Source organism: Protopterus annectens, chromosome 13.part0 (genome assembly GCF_019279795.1).
Source record: "Protopterus annectens isolate FY-2018-M chromosome 13.part0, PAN1.0, whole genome shotgun sequence".
Lineage (NCBI taxonomy): Eukaryota > Metazoa > Chordata > Ceratodontiformes > Protopteridae > Protopterus > Protopterus annectens.
This window is the reverse complement of record NC_056747.1, coordinates 1230982882-1230990949: the sequence shown is the minus strand read 5'-3', so window position 1 is coordinate 1230990949 and position 8068 is coordinate 1230982882. Positions and strand designations below refer to the sequence as shown.

Genomic DNA, 8068 nt, shown 5'->3' with positions numbered 1-8068 from the left:
ATAAAAGTAAAGACAAAATACAATGGCAGACTGTCCATGTTTCTAACTGATTTTCCTAAGCAAGCAATGTTATAGAAAATGTTATGGAATAAAGCAGAGCTGTCTTGCTTTATTTAAACCTGCAACAAGCAGCTGAAGCACCATGTCTCCGAACACAAACAGGTTTTCTGGCTTGGCTTGCTCAGAAATAACTGTCACAGAAACAAAATAAATTATTTGGCTTACCCTGCTTAGAAATAATGTCTGAAGCAGACAAATCCATTTTGACAGTTATAATGTCTAAAATAATTCTACTAGAGTGAATCATTTAACACCTTCTTCCTGTCTCTCCAAAATCTTCTGCAAAGTGTCTTCTGCTTTCCAGCACATCTGCTCAAACCACCACAATCTGTTCTTTTTCACTGTTTCTATAACTGGAGCCACTATTGGCTTCTGCTTTAATGTCCACATGTCTTCATCTGTCCTATCACTTGTCTCCGGCTCTTCAACTCAATCACCTCTAGCTTCCTCAACTGCTCTGCCTTCACTGCCCAGGTTTCTGTAGCTTGGTTACATCACTGTTTTGTACACCTTACTGTTCAGCTTCTTTAACATTTGTCTGTCTCACACTACCCACGGCAAACTGCTAGTTGGCTGCAGTCCCTCTGACCTAGTGTTGACATCCTCATTCAGACGTCCCTTCTCAACAACTGCTCCCACATGTGAAGCTGTTAACCTGTTTCACTGTTTTCCCTTCACCTCAATTTTCAGGTTATTTTGGGTTCCCCCATTTGCTGTCATGACAAATACTTTATTTATACTCAGTTTCAGACTGCGTGTCTTCAGCTTTACATTTCATTTCCCTACCATTTGCTGAAATTCCTTTTCAGAGTCTGCTTATAATGCCACATGATCTTCATACAACAGCTTTGATCTGTCCCCTTGACCTACATGCTAGTGTAACCCATCACAGTATGAACTACAGTGGGCCCACTGGTGAGCCCTGATAAACCCTCCCCAAATGCAACCCCTCTTAGTCTGAACACTGTTCAGACTTGTGTCACTGGGTCCTTGTGCACAACCCACACTAATTCTATTAATGTTTCTGGGACTTCAAACAATCACAGAACTGCCCTAATCAGCTTCCTTGGGACCCTGTCATATACTTTCTCCAAGTCTACGAATGCCCATCATAAGAAAGGTACAATGTGAAGCCCTCTTTTGCTGGGTGTTAAGACAAGATGTGCAAGGCTGCAGCACTTGTCTTTGGGATACAAATTTGTCTCCAGTGGGGTTTACACTCGTCTGCTATCAGCCTCTTAATTTCACAGTGCTGTGGCAAAAGACCGATTATGAAAGTTTTGGCTTGTGATCAGACAGCCACACAAACACAATGTCTCAGCTACATTAAGGCTTCAAATTCATGACTTTTAACAATGAATACCTGATGCAAGGTCTGAAAATGTGTGAGAGGAGAACACGCCTGCAAAATGTGTGTACACCTCCATCTTTGGACCTTTAGAAAAATATAACCACAGAGGAAGCAAGAATAATCTAACTATAAAGCTCACCACAGATGGCTCCAGACATTAGATCAACAAAAATTTTACCCAGTCTCTAAAGTTCACTGACACAAGTCAAACACATGACTGAAACACGGTTCTTTGATCGTGTTTACCTACCCGATGATAGCATTAATGTTACAAAATACTCATGACTCCCCTCATGTCCTCACAGAATATGAACAAAGACAGGCAGACACACTTGAAAAACAAAAAAAAATTTATTGGAACTCATCTGAACATCAGATATACCTGGTGTTGGTTAGCAAGAGCTCTTTGTACATTTGATATTGATGGTACCAAATATCCAGAACTGATACTGGACAGAACAGACAAAAATATACCAGTGGAAATTAGGGAAAGGTCAGCAGAATGTTGTCAGCTGTACAGGTCCAGAGGAATGAACAGTCAATGCAAAATATCTCTTAGTACAACAGAACCTCCTTAAAAATATAAATTTTATAAAGAAACAACCTTAAGAGAAAGAGACCAGGAAACAAAAACAGTATCTGAAAATGTATGGAAGCTTACACTGCCCAAATAGTCTTTAAAAACCCTGTTAATCATCATCACACCTAGTGCACCAGACAGGAGCAATGCTATTTAAACATTAAGCAAGTACCCGCTGTACAGTACAATGTAGTCTGTAACTAAAACCCATTTCTTTTAAGGTCTCTACTACAAGCACAAAAGAGAAGTGCTTCTAAAGAGAGGGAGAGAGAGAGAAACCAAATAATGCTGCAACAATTCAAGTGGTCAATTGAGCACAAATTTTCATCTCTTCAATCCCTGAATAAAATAAAAAATCCTGTTAAAATGTACAGACTACTTGGATAGAAATGTATAAATATTTAACTAGAAACAGTCCCCCACTCCAATAATGAAAATGCAAAAACATATACCCACTAATAAAGGCATACATTTTAATATTAAATTTCAGGAAAATAAAGGCGCAATACCTCTAAATAAGGCTGCACAGTTCCCTTTAAAAATGATAGCGTGGTTGGGAAGAGGACTGTTTTCCTCATCACAACCAAGAACTGGAATACTAGAATTCTATCAGGAATTTAAAGGCACAATTTAGGCAGTGTAACCCTGCATGTGTTTTTTTTCTTAATTCAGGTAAATTCTTTACAATATTCCCTGATACCCATCTGGGCTAGTAGTAGTAGTTTTATGGAAACTGGAACACGCACTGTATGGAATTCAGATGCATCCGATGAGAGGATTTTAAAAACTTTCCAAGTGAAAGTAAGACCGAGGAAAAAATCTCAGCATGTTTGCCCCAAGATTCCACTCTCCTGTCTCACACACGCGCTCCACGTATCACCTACAAAATCGAGCTCTAAAGATAGAGAAAGGGGGAGGAAATGCATTAGATCATAGCTTTAAAATGCTTTTTCAGATACAACAAGGCAAAACTCTCTTGAATAGAAACCATTTCCTTTATTTACATAAACAGAATAAAATACATACCAATTACAACAGCAGAAGAATATATTCAGAGACATAACTGCTTACAGTCACAGCAGATCTTTAGAAGAACGTCCTGCAGCAGTTACCAGAGGCTGCAGATCTCTGCAAAAGTCTTCCAGAAGACTATCAAAATCACATGGAAGTATCAGCATTCCACTAAAAACCACCACACACATAGTAACTGTCCCAAGGTAACCTACAGACGGAAAGTGGTTCCTGATTGCCCTTCTTTAGTACACTGACAGACTCAAAATGGATATACAAACTCATCTGATTTCCAAAATGTATACATAAAAATAATGCAGACCCAAACAAGTGATCTTGTCATATGGAAGAACACAGCAGAAAAGGGACTCTAAAAAGAGGGAGACCGAGAATCATGGTCTGCAAAAAAAAAAATACTATGAAACTACTAGAGCATAATACCTGCACTACAAATACTATTAAAGCTTTTCTGGCTACCAGCAGAAAGCCAGTGGAATGGGTAAAAGGTAGTCCATACTACCAACTGGAAATCTGTAAAATAGAAGAAAGATCATACATAAACCTGTTTTTCAGATCTACAGATCTATATAGAATATGGTGTCTTGCTTTAAGAAAGCGCTGCTTACAGAAGCAAAAGGAAACAGACTCTACAAATCAGAACTAAATCTCAAGGCTACAGCGATTGCCTATGGCATACATGAATAAATCCTTGACCAGGTGATCAGAGTTTGATTAATCAATCAAGTGCCTGATGGTACTGCAAATGGAGGATGGATATACATATCACATGGGAAGCAGGGGCCATCAGACCTGAGATGCAAGCTGCTCCAATCTCTTAGAGGAAGGGTGGTGATACAAAAACAACCTGGGAAGCAGGCTTTTGGCTCATCAAGCACCATACAGTGAATGTATAGGACTGCATACTCGCAAGTGGGAAGGTGGAGATCTGTGCTGTGATGTGGGTGGCTTGTTGCCCCAATTCAAGGGATGGGGCTACAAACACAGAAAAAATATTCCCAGTTGCCAGGATGTCAGCGAGAGGACAAGAAAATCGCTCTGCTGCCTGGCTGACAGATTCCCTGGACAACTGCCTTCCATAATGTACATGGGGATAATCCTTCATACACAAAAATGAAATGAGCAGAGTTTGACTGGGGATGGCTTGATGGCTGGCAGGCATAGGGAAAAAAATGTCCTAAAACAATTAAATAGGGCCACAGGAGAAAAGGAGGCATATTTCCAGCCTTTTTGATAGTGTCAAACTGTATTCCAATCTTATCTGTTACAAGAGAACAGTCAAAATTAGCATCTTTCTAATCTCATCAGTGGGTTGTGCCACTCTACCAATCGCTTCTACAAAACCCAGAAACTGAGTTAATTGTCAGAAAATGACGTCTTGATTTGAAATGTATGTGCTGCTGATGTAAACAAAAAAAAAAACATTTGGAATTTATGAAGGTTATTCTTAAGGCACACAGACAGCAAATCCAAATGGAACACTAGCAAACAATTTCCAATTTGTTTACTGTCTGAAATGCAGTCAAGGGGCCAGATGGGCTACAAATTTCAAAAAGGAGGGGAGGGGGTGAACAGTTATTAAACTGCTCGACTCCTTTTAAGGTGGTTGAAGGGTTACTTTCCACCCGGCCATCAATGCCTGAAGAGGAAACCAGAGAACACTGACTGACGCACAGTGAAGCCCTTACTGGTGAGAATGTGTGTGTTGCACAGACCTGCAGATAGCACTTCTCTCAAAAAGATGGAGACCTGTTACAGCTTACATGAACAGCAATTTAAAAAAAATTGCTTCGTTTTAAAACACACTGGTGGTTTGGTTAAGCCTGCAGAATTGAACAAAACTGCCAGAAAGAATTCAACTGAGATTGCTTTTTCAATCTATAAAAAGTGAGAAGCAAGTTAAAAAAAAATGCCTCCTAAAAAGTCTTCGTAACAGAACAAAGTCAAAGGCTAACATTTTGAAAGCTGGAGGATTTTTCAACTAACTTGACTTTTTGTAATGGCTTCCAATCAGTATATTTTACTTACTTTTATTTACTTTTTGGTCAAAAAACATTAATTCACACTATCACCTACTTTCAAGAAAGGACAAAAATAATTATAAAATAAAGTAATGATCCTTCTTGTGAAATTTATTACTTGCAAATTAATCAACAGCATTTTTAAAAATGTTTATCAAGCATTTTTTTTTCTTTATAAAAAAGAAATTGCTGAAACATTTGTTAAAAATATGAGTAAAGGTTGGAAAATTAAGTTGACATCAGTCCAAATGGAGAGAAGAAAAGTCAGTAAGCAAAGGAGAGTAGTAGTGCTGAAATTGAATTCATCCTCAAGTCTTGGCGAGTACCTACACGAAGAGGACCCTATTTTCACAAAGTCTCACCAAGGCGACACTGATATATAGACTGTATTTACAGCATATATCATGGACAGAGGTAGGGCAAAAACTAAAAAAAAAAAAAAAGGACCCAGGATAAAAAAGCTGCCCAATCCTGGTAGGTGCATTGGTGCCAGGACTGGAAAAGATGACTGTGTAGAATATTCAAAATAAGGAAACATTACTACAATGGGGCTAGGCCAGGCCCAGGGAGAGGATGCCCCCCCCTGTTGTAGAAGGAAGTAGCAGTACACAAAAATCACAAAAACTGATAGGCTAAAGAAGAGCCATAAAGACGATTAAGTGGACTGTTGAGGATAAGAAAGAAATTATGTATTGTTACTATTACGCAAAAAGCCCAGAATTTCCAGAAACAAGATATACAAAACGATTAAGAGAAAGAAAAATACTTATGCAAACAAATCTGTCAGTAGCTTCAAATGAAAATTTGTGTTCAGTAATAGCAACAGATTTGTGAAAAACACTATACAGATCATGAAACCTTGATCTGTTTGGAAAAAGAAGCATCTGAGAAAGTGCGAAAATATAAACAAAACAAAGAGATATTTGAAAAGTATAAAAAAGAAATATGGGCATGGGAAATAAAGAGATTTGATATGGTGCAATATTCATGCAAAGGAGAAAGCCAAATTAATCAATGTAAAGAAGGCAGCCCCAAAGATATTTGGACAGAAATACAGACAAAGGCATCCGGATATAGAAAATTTCACAATAAAAAAAAATATCACAAAGATGGAATGTAGAAAAGAAAATTAGTAAAGTAGAAGTTAAAAATAGAAGTTGAAGTTATGGATTGCCTGCGAAGTGAAGGATTTGGTATAAAAAAGGTCTAGCACAGGTTACATCACAGCATGATGGAGGGAGTCGCCAAAGTAGGGAGAAACAGGAAAATCAGGAAACATCAGAAGAAATATGGATATGGGAAAGAAAGAGAGATTTAATACAGTGTAATATTTATGCAAAGGAGAAAGCAAAACTAACCAATACAAAAAGAGCAGCACCAAAGGTATTTGAAGAGAAATACAGGCAAACGAATCCAAACATGGAAAACTTTACAATACAAAAAAGTAAGACGACAAAGAGGAAAAGTAGAAAAGGTGATTAGTAATGGAGAAGTTAAAGAAATAGAAACTGATATCATGGAGTACCTGCAAAGTGAAGGATTTAGTGTAGAAAATGTAATTCAGAAACCACCACAACAGGATAGAGTAATGGATATCCAAATTAAGGGGAAACCAGTGGACCAGGAAGCAATTGGTCAGGTGCCATATGAAGATAATTTGGAGCCTTCCACAGGAAACCAGTATAAATGTTCATTTGAAGCTAGACAGCAAGAGAAGGAACAGGAAACCGTAGAAACTCTGATGCAGTCAATGTTGAAGACTAATAGGCCAGTGAGTTCCCATAAGACAGAGTAACAGGTGGCACAAGATGAAATTGGAGAGAATGTGCCACAGGAAGATGTTATAGAATCTTCTAAAGAATGCCCACAGGAATTGCAAAACAAGGGATGTGACCTCACAGTTTGGAAGAAAATGAGCTAAGAGAAGAGTTGCTTCATTTAATAGACTGTCAGTTCCCTATTAAATCAGCAAATGCTTAAAATAGTGAATGCTGTTTAATCAAACCTTTTTAAATGATACGGCGAAATATCAAACACACGGAACAGCGATTTTTTTCCCAGGGGAAAAAAAAAAAAATCACTGAACGTTCGAAGACTTTGCCATTTCCTCCATTGTGGTGCGATGCCGGAGTTGGTATATTTAAGAAGGGGTGGTATTGGGGGCATACAGAGGGGGTGTGGAGGCAAAGCCCCCACTTTAATTTTACGGAGCTGTGATTTTTTTCCCAGGGGGGGAAAAAAAATCACTGTTCCGTGTGTTCGGCATTTCGCAGTTTTGATATTTTACAGTAGATTATACAGCGTTCGCTATTTTAAGCATTCGCTGTTATAATATAGACCCGACAGATATATCAAAAAATAGACTGCAGAAAGTTAACAAAACCCAAAAAGTCACAAGTCTGATAAAACAAATGAACACAGTAATTAGGACTGTTCTTAGAGATCTATGCGACAGAAGTAAACAGGATATATTACTGTGCAGCTAAATTAATAACCAATAAAGTTCTAACAAAAGAACACAGGATAGTGAGGGAAAGGAAGGGGAGAAATCGAATACCATCATGGAAATATCGACTAGAGAGAACCATCAAGCAGTTAGGACAAGAAGTGTCACTGTTGGAAGACTGCAGAAGAGGGAATAGATCTATAAAAATACTAAGATAGATAGATCTGATAAAAGTAATGCTCAGTATTAGAACAGACCAGGATCCATCATGCACTTTCGAAATAAACTAAACATTTCAGCACAGGTGTAAAAAAAACTTGGAAGATAAATATAAAGGAAAAGTACAAAATAAGCAATTTATTGATGACTCAAAAAAGATTTACAGAGAACTGGGAAATAAGGTAAAAGGAATTAAAAGATCGCCAAAAAAGAAGAAATAAACACCTTTTGGAAAAGTATCTATGAAGATCCTGTGGAACATAAAGATGCTAAATGGATAGAAGATGTTAAAGAAAGAATAAGAGGTTTAAAGGTAAAGGATATAAAATGGGATGAAGTAACAGCCAGAGAGATTGAAACAA

The 8068-nt window shown here is 37.9% G+C and overlaps 1 protein-coding gene across 4 annotated transcripts in view; it reads right to left on the bottom strand.

Moving 5' to 3' along the window:
* Nucleotides 1-1743: 1743 nt before the first annotated feature.
* The window catches only part of PSMD11 (proteasome 26S subunit, non-ATPase 11), a 2265797-nt gene continuing 2259472 nt past the window's right edge, over nt 1744-8068 (bottom strand). For all 4 annotated transcript variants that reach the window (XM_044055234.1, XM_044055235.1, XM_044055236.1 and 1 more), the window contains one exon: nt 1744-2886. The gene's annotated coding sequence lies outside the window, so the exon portion shown is untranslated. The remainder of the gene's footprint in view (nt 2887-8068) is intronic.